General features: G+C 39.7%; 1 long non-coding RNA gene across 1 annotated transcript; it reads left to right on the top strand.

The window, feature by feature from the left end:
• Positions 1–9,913: 9,913 nt before the first annotated feature.
• Positions 9,914–11,333, top strand: LOC116733967 (uncharacterized). Its single transcript, XR_004342146.1, has 2 exons — positions 9,914–10,575; positions 10,676–11,333. It is a non-coding gene; the product is annotated as an uncharacterized LOC116733967 (long non-coding RNA).
• Positions 11,334–17,637: the final 6,304 nt, after the last annotated feature.

Raw genomic sequence — 17,637 nt, 5'->3', positions numbered from 1 at the left:
GTGTTCTGCTGGAAACGCTCCGCTAATGAAATGAAAGCTGATTATGATGATGAGGGCGAGCCTTCCCGGTAACCCGGCAACGGGACGAACGGCTCCGCTTCCCGGAAAGGATGAAGGCGACGTCATCGGCTGCTGCAGGGAACGAGCCTGAGGAAGAGGAGGGGAGGAAGAAAACGTTAGTTTATAAAATAAAAGATCATTTCTAAGGAAACTATTATTTTCTCTAGATGTAACTCCTTATGTCTAAAAATCAACAGATTTACACAGAGGAAATAAATAAATATTTAGATAAAATAAGCAAATAAAAATATGATTGTCATCAAATAAACTTTTACAATCCGTCATATAACAAATTACATTAAATATAAATGAGTTTTTATCATAAATTTTTATAAATAAATGTGAAAACAATGCTGTCAAAATATAAGAATATCTTCTTTATTCATTTATTTATTATTTATAATCTGCTTAATAAAATTATGATTTGAATGTATAAAATTTTATTTTATTCATACTCCTGCATTTCTGTAAAAGATATTGTTTTTTTAATCCTTTGTTTCATTTCTTAGTACATTAATACAGACAGAAAATACAAATATTAATAATATTTTTTAAATGATTTATTATTTCAATCAAGATTAAAATAAGACAGAACATCTAGAGAAAAATGAATATGTTCAAAGCTGTGAACTTTATTTTCTACAGGAAACGTGTAAATAATTTTGTCGTATTGTAGTTATAATAATAATAATGGCTCCAGTTCAGTTAGTTTTTATTTATTTACAACATACCGCTAAATTAGTTTACTTTGATATAAATTCAACACTTTAGATTATGTAAATAATATTTACTTTTAGTAAAATTTAATTCAATCCCATCAGTGTGATAATAATAACGTGTAAAAATGCTATATTTTATTTATTATTTATGTATTTAATGTTGTTTTTTATATTTATTCTTCATGAAAGTTCTTATTTATGATATTCAGATGAACTGAAACACTTGATTATTCCTGCTGCTCGTGTGACGTCATCCTTTCCGGGAAGCTGCAGCTCCTCCTGCTGTTGTTGTTTTTCTCCTTCATCCCGGGAATCCGGGAAATCCCCTCTTCCTCCTCCCTCCTCCTCCTCTTCCTCTCCTCTTCTCCCCTCGGGTTTCTCTCGCGAAACGCGCTCGCAGTTTACGGAAGCCGGGTGGGATTTCTCTCGCAGTTTCGGTCTGAGTGATTCGGCGGGTTCCGGTAAAAATCCGCTTGTGTCGCTGAACGGCAGCGGCCCGACCGTAAGTGAGAGGATCGATATCAGCTTCCAGAAAACTGATCAGATCAGAGCAGCTGCTGAGTCAGCGCTGGTTCCTTTCAGTCTGCAAAACATTCAGCATTATAAGAAATGTTCTGGTTCTGGTTCTGAGCTGCATTCTGAACAAAATAATAAAAAGCTGATAGTCGCTTTATGATTACTTATTTTCCGTTGCGTCATAAGCTGCGTTTTTATTGACCAAATAAATTTACTTCATGGAAACACGAAATTTAGAACAAACTTGTTTTTTGCTGAAACGTTTTTAGCTTGAAGTGGTTTCCGTTTTTTCTGGAAGCGCTAAAGGAGACAGAAACTGATTTGGAGGAAAAGTTCTGGCGTAGTGAACGCTGCCGTCTACTGCTGGGTCTGTGCCTTACCAGAAAAAACCTGGTCCATGCTAGTTAGCAACCTCTACTTCCTGTTGCCAGCCTCTACTTCCTGTTTAGTAAAGCCATGGATAACATCAACATGCTGTGAAGCCTGGCTGATTCGCTCCCAACCAGCAGAAGGAAACACGCATAATTTGCATTTTCTTTTTTGTGACATTTTAAAAGTTCGCTCAAAATTCAAAATGGTGGAAACGTAGCTGCAGAGTTTAGCTGTGTCTGTTTTATAGCAAAAACATGGATGGAGCTTTTGATAACATTTATTTGTTTCCTTTAGCCATTCATTCATCAACAGTTCGCCCAACCTTTTGACCTTTGACCTTTTGTTTTTGTATTTCCTGTCGTTGTTCCCATCTTCATATTTAAGGTTTGACTTGTTCCTGTTTCTGCCGGAGCGGCGACTCCTGGTTACAAACCAACGGTTCCTCTCTACTGTTGCCTCATGCTTGCTTCACATGAATATGATGCAACTTAAAGTGCAGATTCAGTAAGAAGAAGAGCGTCGGGTCATGTGACTCGCACTCAGGTGGTTCTGATTCATCCTGGCGTCTCGGTTCTGAGATGACTCAGAGGTCACTAGAGGTCAAGGCCCATCACACGCTGCTTGACCTTTCACCCCATGACTCTGAGGAATCGGTTGGCTTGATGGTTCCTGAATTCATCTCAATATGATACAAAGATGTTATAAGTTCTTATTATTGAGCTTTTTAATGTTTTATTTTCATATTCATGTTGTTTGATGCTCATGTTTTATTATTTCAATCATTTTTATTTCTGGATTATGTGGGACTTTATTGATTTTTGTAGTTAAATAATAACAAACTCTAAGTTTATTTTGTTATATATTCTATTTTTGAACCTTTTTCTTTATTATTTTTAGTGTTGCAGTTACTAGTTATACATTAATATTTAATTTTTTCTGACCTTTTTTGTTTTTCCTGTCATTGTTCCCAGCTTGTTTTTTTTTTTTTTACTTCTTCCTGTTTTTGGTCATTAGGTTTTTTTATTTCCTGTTTAATTAAATGTTGAAGTGTTTTTATGATAATCTTATTTAAATTTTTGAATTTATTCTGAATGTTCGGACCTAGCGGCAGATTCTTTCGGACCAGTCTTTCTGCCGGTCGTCTCACCTGTGGATGTTTCCCTCTGAGGTCCAGCTGGTTCACCTGCTGCTGACCTCACCAGGTGCTTCCGGTGAAAATCCCTGCTGACGGCGAATAAAGTGAACTGGGTCAAAGGTTCAGTCTGCAGGAGAACAATAAATACTTTGTCACTATTTCTCACGTGTGCTGCCCCGACTGGTTCGACTGTTTGAGTTTTTCTCTGTAAACAAACACATAGAGGTTCAGTCGGTTCTGAGAGGAACAAAGGAGCAAACGTTGAAAGGTCAAAGTTGACAGGTGAAGTGATGACTCACATCCATTACTGCAGGTTTCAGCCTTCATGAAGTAAAGAGACTCAACGTTTCACCAGAAGAAGCGCTGTGCTTTAGGAAGGTTTTTCTTTACTGATAATTGTTTGACTTTTCAAGATGGCCGACATGGTTCTCATGTAAAATTAACTCACCAGTTAGATGAACGTGTTTGGTGTTTTGAGCCATACAAATAATACATATTTTCTTTTTGTGTTTCCTTTTTCTGGTGGACATTTTTCAAAATGGCTGCCATAGTAGAAATGGAGATTAAATGTTGGTTTGTAGTTATTACCAGCGGTGGGCAGAGCTAGCCAAAAAGTTAGCTTCACTGTTCACTAATTTGCTAAACAAAAATCTTGAATCAGCTAAAACTAAGCAGCTAAACACATTTACAAATGATCAGAAGCTAACATTAAACCACTAAACATAAACAAATTAGCAAAAGGTAATTCTATCCATAAAAATAAGCAGAGGCTAACACTAAACTGCTAAGCTCATAAACAAATGACCATAAGCTAATGTAAAACCCCTAACCATATAAAAAGTCAGCAGGAGCTAACGCTAACCATCAAGACGACTGCCTCGCTGTCACACATCAAAGTTGAAAACATCTGACGTGACATGAAGTTCATCCAAGTCATTTCATGCCAATAACTGGTTTAAAAAGCTCAGAAATGGCAGCCATCTTGAAAGTAGCTAATGGGAGATATGAAACACACGCGACCTGAGCGGTTAGCATGCTAATGTTTATGTTTTTTATGCTGCACTGGAACAGGAAGTGATTTTAACTGGAGCAGAACCAGAGTGAGTTTGATGTCCTGAAGAGCCGTCGCCTGTGGCCAAAGCGTCGCCGTCTTGGATGATCCGACTGTTTGTTTGGTAGAAACGTGTGTTTGTGTGTCAGAGTTCAGGCTGATGAGCTAACTGCAGGCTGTGGGACGGAAACAATCAGAGGTCAGGGGACAAAGATCACTTGTGTTTAAGTTCTGATGATGCAACGTTAGCTCAGTTGCTAACATCCTTTCCACACTCAGTCAGTTTATGATCTAAAGCAGATGTTCCTCCATCAGTTCATGTACTCTGCTAAGTGGAAAATTGCAGACATTTTTCCTTAAGCAGCTTCCTCAAACTCAGGGGTCAAAGGTTGAAATGATGTGACTCTATCAGCTGTTTTCCATCCAAGCTGTCGTCTGTGTTGCAATAAATAGTTTTTGCAACAGTAGTCGGAATATTTGGCTAAAATGTGCTGATCATTAAAATGTTCACAACTAGATAAAATAGAGATTATTAATGTTTTGGTTTAGTTGAAAAAATAATAATGTGTGGCGCTACAGCACCTCTCATAAAGTCGCTCTGCGACGGATTTGGAAGGTTTTATGGATTCATGGTGATATTGAATAATAAACTTCTTAACCATCTTCAGCTTGTCCTGCAGTCAAAGCCAGAGGTTTAAACACTTCTGCTAATCTGCTAATAGATTAGCTAATCTGCTAATAGATTAGCAGAAGTGGAGCAAAATTTTAGATTAGCATTTTTGCTAACTATGAAAATGCTTTACGCACTTAGGTTACCATAAATTATTTTTCCAGATCAGCTTTAAGGCATACTTACGCTAATATGCTGCTAATGCACCAATAGCGTTTTTTGTTTACTGGTTTTGCTAACTTTGAAACTCAAAAAGGTTTAGCGCTTTTAGCTTCCCCTCTGTTAACCAGTCATGTACTTGGCTCGTTTGTAAACTTTCAGGTGAATAAAGTTTGAAATCTGTGTTTAAGTTTTGTTGCGATTTCTACTTCCTGTTTTCAAGAAACTTTATTGAACAAGTGCCAAGCATACAACAAACTAATGCGGTGGAGAAGAATATAACAGTTAGACGAACAAACGAACAGAAGTGTTAATTAAAGAATAATATGAAAATACATGGGTCTGACTCTGAGCTCAGTCTGACTCGACTCCTGCTCTGCGGACCCAGTTTTGTCCTGAAAGCTCATAAAGGTTTCATGCTGTCCGTCTCCAGCGGGTCCTTCCTCCTGCCAAGCTGCAGCGATGAGGAAACTTTCACAGGTAAAATTTAACGACCTGGATCCTCGCCAGGTGTTTTTTACCCTATCATGCGTTTCCTTGTCTGAGCTGAGCCTAAAAAAATCAGCGTTTACTTTTAATATTTTACAGCCCTGAGTGTTTCCTTCCTGATGATGTCAGTGTGATGAAGGGAACCTCCTAGTTTCTAGTTTAGGGTGATAAAGTGTAAAACAACCTGCTGGAAAGCAGAACACTGCTGACTGATGCTGCTGTTGTTTCTGACGCCATGTTGTTTTCCTTCAGCTGACCGGAACCAGAGAAACCGTTTTCTGTCTGTCACCTCCCTGGGGAAAGTCTAAACCAGTTGTGTCCAGGATGTGTGGGGTCTGCAGAAATGCTAGCTGCCCTTTTCCTGAGCCTTGATCTTCTCAGGTCCGGTATGGAGGGATGGTCAGCCATTTCTGCAGCCGTCAGGCGGATTCTATCAAATCGATACGTTTGGTTCAAGGTCAGCCTTCAAACTGAAACCAGAAATTATTCTCTGAAAAATCAGATTTAAAATAAAATCCTTCAGCGCCAGGTTTTATAACGGTTTGTATCATATTTGATACATCAGGCTACTGGAAGTGTGCTTTCTTTGTTATCAAAAATGCAAAAAAATATACTTATTTTTGATTTTGAAAATCAGTTTTTAGCCCAGAACCATCTGGACCGTCAGCGTTCCCCAGTCAAATAAAACTGATTTAAATCACATTGTTTTTTAATTCAACATAAAAAATGCTTCATAAAAAATAAAAAACTAGCAGCAGTAAACTAAAACTTCCAGAGCGGAAAATCACATCAATCTAGAAAATCCAGGAAATCTCCAGTCGATCTGACTGAGCTTCAGGCTGCTTCTAATTTTAGGGCCTAAACAAAACCTGAGAGAGTTTCCTGCTGATTCGGCACATTTTTTGGAGGCTTGAGAATGAAGACGAGCCGGTTTTCCATCCCACTCTGGAGACGCGAAGCGCTGACAGTAACTAAGCAAACAACAGCAGTCTGATCTATTTTTACCGGCTGATGTCATGGCAGGTAGAGCTCTCACCTGCCGGCCGTTTCCATGAAACTTTCTGGGAGGTTTTGGAAAAAAACACAAAAACAGAACAAGTTATTTTTAGACCAATTAAATCCATTTACAGACGTTTAACGATGTTTTCTCACCTGACGTGTTGAGGTCATGGCTGGTTTATTGAAGTGATGCAGGAGGATGATTATTATTTCACCAGATCCATGAAATAATAACAACAACAACAACGACGATCCGTTTGGGTCGTTTTTCATTTCACTCTGACCGACGGTTCGAATTTCAGCCAAAAATATCAGGATGAGAAAAATCACTGAACAGATGAATGTGACCTGAAGAGCAACAATCTGGAGTTATAGATCTAGAGTTATAGATCTAGAGCTATAGATATAGAGTTATAGATCTAGAGTTATAGATCTGGAGTTATAGATCTAGAGTTATATATCTGGAGTTATAGATCTAGAGTTATATATCTAGAGTTATAGATCTGGAGTTATAGATCTAGAGTTATAGCTCTAGAGTTATAGATCTAGAGTTATAGATCTAGAGCTATAGATCTAGAGCTATAGATATAGAGTTATAGATATAGAGTTATAGATCTAGAGCTATAGATCTAGAGCTATAGATATAGAGTTATAGATCTAGAGTTATAGATCTAGAGTTATAGATCTAGAGCTGTAGATCTGGAGTTATAGATCTGGAGTTATAGATCTGGAGTTATAGATCTAGAGTTATAGATCTGGAGTTATAGATCTGGAGTTATAGATCTAGATCTAAAGTTGCTGCTGCTGAAGCTGTTGTTTCACTCAGGTCTTCATTATCATTATTGTTATTTGTAATTATCATATTATCATTGATATTGTTATCATATATATGCAATAATAATAATAATAATAATAATAATAATAATAATAATTGTTTTCCTGCTTGTCTCTAATCCAGACTCCATGCCTCCAGATTTTCCCTGCCGGTTCTGATCCCGGTTCTGTTGTTGTGATCAGAACCAGTTCTGGATGTTCAGTCCAGTTTCCTGACGTGGAGAAACTGCTGGTTTGTTTTCTCCCAGTTTCCTGCCTGCAGCTCCAGGCTGACTCACCGTTCATTATTAACTCTGTAAGTAAAACTCTCGGGTCGGGCGCTGACCTCCTTTCCTCGCTCCGCCGGCCAACTCCTCCGTGTTTATGTTTACCAGGCTGTTGCTACGGCGACGGCACGGTCATGCCCTTGCCGTCGTCTTCCCACCCTGGCGCCCAGACAGGAGGCACCCGGGTCATCTTCAGGATTTCTGCTGCTGTTTTCATCCAGTTTGGTGATCTCTGCTGCCAGATGAGGCGCAGCTGAGACTAAAATTAGGAACTTTATTCATATCAGTTCATTAAAAACCTGCAGACTGAAGTCCAGGATTTTACCAGTGAAACTTTTCTGGTCCAGTTTCAGTTTGAAAAGAATAATATTCACCATCAGTCCTAAAATACCCAAATCTAACTAATATAAATACATTTTAATGAATTAGCTCTTAATTCATCCTAACCCTTATATCACTTGTTTTAGTTTCCACAACTAAACAGAGTTTTATTTATTTCCTGATATCCAGGCTATAATAGTTTTTGGGGTTTTTTTATTACAGTTTAGTTTTATTTTGTTTGTGTTATTTAGTTAGTTTTAAGCAGTTTTTAACGGGTTTGGAAGTTTTAATTAGTTACTAAATATTATTAGGTTTCTATCTGTAGTAATAGTTTTAGTTTTTTCATACTTTGGTTAATTTTTAGGTGCAGAATTCAAAAAGATTAAATTATTATATTGTGATTATGTTTTCATCGATTGGATAATGATTGCGTTTTATTCCAACTTCCTCTCCCGCCATTTTGTGACCGGCCACCAGGAGGCGCATGGCGTGCCGTAATTTGCTGACTGCTGACGTAAACTGATTGTGTGGTAAAAAGAAATCAATTTCACATCCGTTCAGAAGTCTATTGAGTAGAATAATAAACACGAAAACGAAGGATATCATATCTATACTTTCAGTATGTTTTAGTGAGTTCTATAAACGGACAATATAGTTCCTGTTAGTTATCGTTTCCCCCATTAATTTTTTAAATCTCCTAGCTAGCAGCCTGGGCTAGCTATCTGGCACAGTTTGTGGGATTTAGAAGGGAAAATTTGCATTAAGTTCACAGAGACCAACAAAGAGAAAACATTTGTTTCTTCATCTGCCTCCATGTTGGACTTCTGGAAGAGTGAAGTCTCATGGTTAGCGCTGAAATGCTACATAGAAGGTAGCCGCTAACTACTTTAATGCTAACTGGATTGTCTTGTTGAACGCAGCATCAATCCCTCATCCTAAGAAAGCATGTGGTGACAGTGGGAAGGAACAGTTTCCTTTTAACAGGAGTGATGAAGGAGCAGAACCAGGAGAAACTGCAGCGACCTCTAGAGGCTCATTCAAATTCAAAAATACTTTATTAATCCCAAAGGAAGATTAAATGTTGTTGCAGCTCATCAAAACCCTTCGAAGAGCCACTGGAGATGGCGATAGGTGTCGGCAGGAAAGATCTCCTGCAGCAGTCTGTACCACTCTGAACCTGAAGAAGCCTCTGACTGAAGATGCTCTGCCTTCCCAGATTTCTGATTCATTTGATTTAATTCATTTTTTGTATATTTTTTAAAATTCAACATGGATCCAACATGTAACAAACTGATGAAACGAGGCATTAAGTCAGAAATGAAAACATCATCATTTTAACATAAAATCTGCTTATACTGTGACTTTGTTGGCCTTTCAAAATAAAGGTCAAAGGAACTTTTCACAATGAACGTTTGGCTCAGTTTCTACAGAGGGACTTTCCAGATTCCAAGCGAGTCTCTAGGCTGGAAAACTTTACAAATTTTTGGAAGTAATGTATTTTAAATTCCCATTAAATGACAACATTCACAGCAAAGTTACAGTAAATAAGTAGGAAACATTTGGTGTTTAAATGAGTAGCTCATGTTGGGATCCCCCTCCTCGCTGAGGTCTCGTCTTTCCCAGCTGGAGCGTCGCGTCATCGTCAGCGCTGCTATCTTCGGCTCATGTGTAAACCGGGCCGCTCACACACGCTCTATTTTAGACCAGAACCAGCATCCATCTTTATTTATCCTCATCATGGTGCTGGTTTGGTATGAATGAGGTGGGAGGCGTGTTACTACATCACTGCCATGCTGGGTATGCAGGAACCGGGCGGCAGCTGCTGGCCGCGTCTGTAAAGTTACACAGTCACAGATTAACAGCAATAATCTGGATTATTTAGGAACCATGGGGGTTTTCACCATGATTTTCATTTAGAAATGTCACAGTTTCAAACTAAATATTCAGTAAACATGCTAAATATTTAGATAATATGCAAATTCACTGGCTGATAGCCAAAAGCGGACTACCAAAATAAAAGCTGAGTCGTCTTTTTCATTGTTTCTTTTCCTCTTTTCTTCATCAACAAAGGATGAGCCTTTTCCGATTCAGCCTCAATCCAGCTTTTATTTTGATAGTCCATTTATGGATAGTGAATTTAAATATTAGCTGAAAATTTAGCTCTGAGCTAGCTAATTATGTAATTAGTAACAAACTAGCTAAATCATTTATTACTCAACCCAAATGCAGCATTTGAGTTGATGCTAAATATTTAGTTTAGAAACCAAAGTTTGTTTAGAAACTAAATATTTAGCTCTGACATAGCTAAATATTTAGTTCACACTAAATAGATTGTCAACTAATCATCTAGTTTGTATCTAAGCAATTAGCTTGCTCACTGAATATTTATGGAACTAAATATTTAGTTTGTTAACAAAATACTTAGGTTGGAGCTAATTATTTAGTTTCTGAACTAAATATTTGGATAGCTAGCTAATATACAGCTTTAAAATTATTATAAAGATGGCTAAGTAAATGTTTTGTTTGAAGCTAAGTAGTTAGCTTTCTCAGTAAATATTTAGTTCCTAAGCCAAATATTTAGCTTCAACATAGATATTTAGTTTGCTAACTAGGTTAAATTTTACTAACTAAATATCCAGTTTGAAACTTTGATATTTATAAAGGAATAAATAACATGGTGAAAATATCACTTTGAAAAATGTACATATTTTTCCTCTAATGACAGGCGAAATAACTCCAACTGTTGTTTACTGTCCCTCTGGGGTTAAAGGTCAACCTCGGTCCAGCTATATTCCTGCTCCAGCGGCGGCCATGTTGTCTGTTGACTCTCTGCTCGCCGTGACTCAGCTCCGCCTGAGCTCTCGGTTTTCCCAGCCGTGTTTTTCTGCAGGTTTCCTCCTTCCGGTTCGGCTGCGGGTCACGTGACCGGCCGCCTGACGGCTGGCGGCTCGTTTCATCACTTCGGATCCGTCCCCGATGGAAACGTGAGCGGCAGGTTTTGCTCTGTCACCGGGAAACTTCAGCTCTAATGATGTAATCTGGGTTTTTTAGGGTTAATCTGTAGTTTCATTGTTCGCATTTCAGACTCGACACTGTGCAGAAGTCTTCAACCAGGCTCAGGTTTGTGCGAGAAGCAACAATAGTGGGGAAAAAGTTCTGGTTTGACTGAAACAGAAAAAGCTCCAGAGATGATGGATGAGAATCCGATGACTCAGGACTTTTGCACAGATATGATGCAAGATCAGCTCAGCTTCATGAAACTCATCATCATTAATGGAAAGTTTTTCAGCAGCTGCAGTTCGTACTTTTACATACATATTTATATTTAATTGGTTTAAACTCATTTAACTTTTATTCTTATTTATGTTATTTTCATATTTATAGATGAAATAATGTTCAACATTTAGTCAAATAATGTTCATAAAACGAGTTATTTTTGGATGGTAAAACATGATTTTATGTATTTTATTAATGTTTTTCCGTCTAACTGGATTGTGTTTATTTTAGATATAAATTTAATCCTCTGTTTTCATTTTATATTTCATCGGTTTCTTGGTTCTTTTAAAGTTGTCCATAGATATATTCTGTATTCATAACTTGTATTTTTAAATAAACTCCTTCACCACTCTGTTCTGTAAAAAAAATCTTTGTTTTGTGTGAAATTATCTGAGTTTAGAGGAATTGGCAACATTACTGATTCTGATTTATTCTTGTTTTTGTGATTAAAGTTGTGACAACATGATGTCGGTTTCTTTTGTGTTCCAACTGATAGTTTAGGACTCATAACAATATAAATCAAACAGTTTCATGTATTAAATAATGTGTGTAAAATTGGAGTCAGTAGAACAAAATACAGGAAAAGGACAAAGCTGGATAAAACAAAACTATAAATCTGTCCTAATTTATGTATTTGGTTAAATTAACATACAAAGTTTTTTTTAAAAATGTTAGTGAAATTTTGATTCACCCCCCAAATGTGACCCATGGTGCCATCTAGTGAAACAATTTATAAACTGCACCAAAAGTAATTTATCTATTTCTTCCTAGATAGAACCAAAATGGCTCCTAAATTACTGTAAAAAATGACAACGATTTGTGTCTAAAATTAGATTTAAGTAAATGTTGGATGGATGGATGGATGGATGGATGAATGGATGGATGAAAGAGGAAAAACATTTTTTTCCATTTCTTGTTTCATGTCTTCCCAGAGAACTCCTTTAACATAATTTCATAATTTTCCAAAGTTTTCCAGCCGGAGGCTTCCTTCAGAGGTCAAAGGTCAAAGTTGGGTGTTTTCTGGTAATCCTGTGTTATCACGTCACAGCAGCAGGGGGCGACCTTCAGCCCTTTGTTACAGTTAAACTAATTTCCTGTTTAGCTGAGGACGCCATGATGGAGGGTCAGACTCATCTGTCTGAACAGCTGCATCCATCTGGGCCAATGGGAGAGCTCGGGGGAGATGACATCATCACCTCTGATCAGCAGTGACCTCAGCCTTCATCACCATGAATCCCGAATGAGCCTTCTCCCCTTCCTCCAATCAGCTGCGGCCTGGACTATCAGCTAATGAGGCCAGACGGTCCGCAGCCAATCAGAGTCCAGCACACTACGGGATCAATAATTCAGACACAAACACTGACGGATCAGAACCAGCGGGTTCGGAAGCGATGAGGCGGCAGAGAGATGAGAGGAGAGAAAATGCAGGATCGGAGCGAGGAGGGAAATCAGAGCTGATGTCACTGCGGTGAGTCATCAGGTCCCACCGACGGTCCGCCATGTTGTTCATTTATTCATAACATGTCACAGCTTAAAGCTAAATATTTAATTAGCAAGCTAAATATTTAGCTAATATGAAGTCATTTACAGATAACCAGATGTGGACTATCAAAATAAAAGCTTGGTCTTCATTATTATCGGTTCTGTTCCTTTTTCATTGATCATCATTTAAGCTTAAAACAAATACGACATCCTAAAGGCAACCCAGACAGTTAGCACCGGATCTACAACAACAGAGACGCATCATAGTTGAACTATTCAGTTTACTCAGCTTTTATTTTGGTAGTTTACTTCCGCTTATTGGAAGACGATAGCATATCAGCTAAATATTTTTCGCTAGCTCGGAAACATTCAGTTTGAAGCTGAACAGTTAGCTTGCTCACTTAATCGTCATGAGATAAACACCTAGCTGAATATTTACCTTCAATCTGTGTGCTAAGTGCTAGCTGAGTGTTTAGCTAGTCTCTAAACATTCAGGTTGAAAAGTCCGTCCAAACCGACCGGTTCTAAACGTTCCTCTTCAGCAGCAGTGATAACTGCTGAAGAGTCTTTAACGTCCCTATGGTTGAACTTTGACTTGGAATTGGTTTATTTAGCGATATTGGAGGGTTTTCCACCCGGTGTGACCTGTTTAAAGACATTCCACATAAAATCAATTAGATTTAGGTCCAGACTTTGACTGGACCATTCCAGAACCTTTATTACATTTTACTTTAGTCAGAACTGGAGTTTCTGGTCTAATTTTGAGTCTAAGGTCACAAACTGATGGAGAGCAAGCCGTCCAGGCCCTGAAGCAGCAATGCAGCCCAGATCATCATACTGCCACCACCGTGTTTGACAGCAGGTTTGATGTTTAGGTTCTGGAATGCTGTCAGTTTTTCTCCAGACCTGCAGCTGAATAGTATTTTCACAGATGTTTTCTGGTAATTGTGAGTAGGATGTTTGGGATTTTGTGAGTCAGCAGCCATTTTTCTCTTCTGACCTTTGACCTTCTGTGAGGCTGCCTGTGTTGTTCAGATGATTGTCGGGAACATCCCGAGCCGCTCTGCGTTGGGTAGAAATCTGAACAAACCTGAACTTCCTCCCAGCGTTCTTCTTGTTTCGTCATGTTTGGTTCTTTTGTTCCTGCGGCGTTATGCCAGGAAAACCTGTCAGATTTCACAGGTGAGGCCTTCGCCCACTCCGCTCACCTCTGGAAGTCGCTCCACTCCCAGCGGCTGACTGAAACCCTGACCGTTCCGGTAAAACGTTCCCGTTTGGGAGCTGGTTTTGCTCTGGGATCGCCACGCTGCTGAAAACATGCCGAGTCGGCAGGCGGCCCTGAGACGTGCTGGATCAGATAAAGGCGTCTGCTGGTGGGAGCTGCTCTGCTAATTCAAAGTGAAACTGAACTCTGGTGAACTGCCTCCTTCAGATTCCAGGGAAGCCATGAAAACAAAGCGGCAGGAAAATCACTGGTTTCCTGTACGCATTTCTTTACAGACGTCAACTTGAGCAATATGCTCCGTGTTTGAGCAACTTTCTAGCTGCTTTTGCACTGAAAATGTGATCCTAGATCAGGGGTGGGCAATCCTGGTCCTCGAGGGCCGGTGTCCTGCAACTCTTAGATGTCTCCCTGGTCCAACACACCTGAATCCAACAGCTGAATCACCTCCTAAGTGCAGTCAAGTTCTCCAGAGTCCTGCTAACGACCTCATTATTTGACTCAGGTGTGTTGAAGTAGAGATGCATCTAAAAGTTGCAGGACACCGGCCCTCGAGGACCAGGAGTGCCCACCCCTGTCCTAGATAAAAAGCTCAAATAACTCAACCCTGGATCCACAGAAGGAATGTCTTCAGGAAATCCAAAATGTTGTGAGAGCTGAAACTGCAAAAACCAAAAGTGTCAAAACTTGATGAGAATGATCTGAAGTCAGTTTGATCAAAGACAGATGTGCAGAAATAATTTTTTCTCTTTGAAAGGACAAAATGATTTGCAGAAGAATCAAAGTTTTTGTTTGAGATTCAACGTTCCCAAAGTCGCATGTTTTTCCCTCCTGATGACTCTGTTTGATTAGAGACCAAAACTTCAACATTTGCTCCATTTCCTGTTGGTCAAACCAACCAAACCCTCTGAGCAACCTGTTCCCCTCCTGGCCTGTGGGGGCGCTGCACCAAGAACCACTGAAGGAAACGACACAAAAACCTCTGAAGACACTGAGAGCAACTTCCTTCTTCACCAGATGGAAACAAGATGGAGGCGTCAGATTTTAGCGGTTGGAGGATTTCTCTTTAGTCTTTGGCTAAAGACCAGGAGCCATTTCTGCTGCTAACGCTAGGCTAGCACGTTAGCTTTGGGTGTATTTACCCAGAATGCCCTGCGCTGTAGTCCATTTCCTGCTTTTGTAGCGGTCTCCGGTCCGCTTGGCGTTCACATTCAAACCGAGCCCAGACTGAGGTTTGGAGGACCAGAGGTCAGAGGTCAATTAGCATTCACATCTCACCAACCGGTCCGGAGTTTATAGACAAACGGACTGGAACAAACAAATAAGGAAGGAGAGGAAGTAAGGAAGGTTATTTCATGAAAATAATCTTCCTCTTCATCATCATCTTCATCATCCTCATAATAACTGGATGAAATCATCGGCAGCCATTTTTTCTCCATCTAATGATCATGTGATTTGTTTTCCTTCAAAACATGAGAAGAATAGATCTAAACAGCAGCTGTTCTAATTCCATCACTGCTTCATTCAGAGGTCAGAGGTCATCAGGGCCTCAGACTGAGCTGGATCTGAGAGGAGAAAACAACAACAGTGACTCCAAGTCATGTAGCGGTTCAGCTGTTTTCCACCATCAGATGAAAGTCGTCTCATCTGGCGCTGACTCAGCGTTTAGGGGCGGCAAGAATGACTCAGCAGTTTCTTGATCCATTCTGCTGGATCTGAAGATGTTACAGCATCGCCGCCGACCCGCTGACCCACCGACCCGCTGACCCACCGAACCGCCAACCTACTGACCCGCCGACCCGGCTCAGAACAATACGCTCTGGGTCTGTTGTCTGGAGCAGATGATTGGACCCAATGGCCCGGTCCTGACTGGACCCATTGGACCGCCTGGTTCTGCTGCTCGTGGTTTTTACTCAAGCAGCTGCCTCACAGTCTGGGCCGTGTCGCTCTGCTTGCGATCAGAAAATTCTCTGATATGATATTTAGTGGAAAATTCTTGGCTTATAAACCAAATATTTAGTTTGCTAAAGTTAGTAAGCTAAATATTTACAGCAAATATTTACTTGCTAACTAAATATTCAGGTTAAACCTAAGTGTATAGTTTGGAACTAAATGTTTAGCTTCCTAATGTTGGCAAGCTAAATATGTAGCTCTAACTAAATAGTTAGCTTACAATATAAATATATACTGTAGTTTGGAGTGAAACTACAGTATATATTAGTTAGCTTAAGTTGGCTTTTGTTACTCGGGCTAGCTTAAGTTAGCCAGCTAAATGTTTAGTTTCAACTACATATTTAGTTGGTAGCTAAATATTTAGCTTGCTAACTAACAGAAATAAATACTCTGTTGTTTGTAGTTAAACATTTATGATGACCTTTAGCTTGTTAAAGTTTGCCAGCTGAATATTTATTTTTTATTTTTATTCTTTGATTTTTGGGTGGTGTCACACAGGAAGTGTTAGCGGTGTCGCCTTTAAACCCTTCCCCAGATGTTGCAGCTGAGTTAGCGTACCTGGAGGAATTGGAAGTAATAATAACTTCTTTAAAAGCTAACTGACCAGAAACAGGAGAAGTTTTGTCTGATTTTCTGTCACACAGAAACAGAGAAATGGTTCTGAAGCTTTGATTCTGGTTCTGTACGCAACGTGTGGATAATCCGTCGTGTCATCAGGTTTTGACCGCAGCTCTTTGCTCTCATTTCTCATGCGGTCAGCGTGAGCAACACTCCGGGTCATTCGGACCCTGCGGACAGAAACTATTGTGTCATGGTGGAGATTCTGATTCAGCTGCAGGATTAAAAGACAAAAACATCCCAAAATGTTCAACACCATTTATTAAATCATTGCCTCTGAGTCACTGATTCCTGCCAGCTTTCTCATTTAAGGACAAAGTTCTCTGAATCTCCACAAGACGACCAGCTGGTTGAAAAGATGAGGTCATGTTGAGTCATCGTCAACCAGGAAAGAAGCGACGGCTCAGGTTGCAGAAACATCTGTACCTGTAGCTTTGTGCTGCAGTCAGAATGAAAGTGATGACAGAGCCGCTCCTTCATCACGCAGCCTCTCTGCTCCTCATCCTCACTTTCAGCGCAGATCTCACTTTTCATGTTTGATCTGCAGTGAGATGAGGAAGCTGCTAATAATGAAAACCAAGACCAGAACCACCCAGCGGTCTGGACCTGACACCAAGGATCAGTAACGGAGTCCCACAGGGTTCTGCTTCAGGGCTCTGACACGTTTCCCCCAAAGAATCACAAATAATGACTCTTTGCCCTGGTCTGGTTCAACAAACCGGAGGATGCTCCACTCGGACATAAATCTGACGTCAAGCTGATGAGCTTCAGAGTGTTGAGAGAAGTTCTGGAGATCCGCGCTGGTGGAAATCTGCATTATAAACGTCGTATTTACCAGGAAAATTGTCTAAATGAGATTTTTGAGTCGAGACATTTCTCTGTCTGCATCACTGAGATAAACCTGAGGTTCTGCTGAGGTTCTGGAAGCCCAGGTTCCTCTGATGGCAGCATTCAGGTCATCTTCATCACTGGTTCTGGTGTCTCTCGTCTTCCTCTTAGCGGTTCTCCATAGATCCTCTATGCGGTTCTGGTCTGGCCCGTTTACTGACCAACCAGAACCACCACAGTTATTGGACCAGCTAATGGTTTCTTTGGGTCGGTACCAGGTTTGCTAACAGCAGAGCTAATTTGTACTGTTTTTGCAGTACAATGAATACATTTTTTTGAAATTAGCGCTTTTGCATTAGCTTTGGCTACATACCAGGTTGGTGTATGACTTTAGCATTTGCTACTGCTAAATATTGTGTTGAAATACAGGTTTAGCATTAGTTTATGCTAAATATCATGTTTGTATAGCATCTTAGCATTAGCTACTGCTAAATACTGTTTTGCTTTAGCTCTTTATAATTAGCTTTTGCTAAATGCCACTTTGGTAAACGCTTTAGCAGAACTAATGCTTTTGATTAGCACTTTAGGGTTAGCGTAGCTAACTTCCTGGTTAGTCACGCTCACCACTGGAAATGTCAGCAGAAGGAAGCCGGTGAAAATGTTCTGA

This window comes from Xiphophorus hellerii, chromosome 15 (genome assembly GCF_003331165.1).
Source record: "Xiphophorus hellerii strain 12219 chromosome 15, Xiphophorus_hellerii-4.1, whole genome shotgun sequence".
Lineage (NCBI taxonomy): Eukaryota > Metazoa > Chordata > Actinopteri > Cyprinodontiformes > Poeciliidae > Xiphophorus > Xiphophorus hellerii.
The sequence above is the reverse complement of the archived record's forward strand: the minus strand, read 5'-3'. Positions and strand labels throughout refer to the sequence as shown.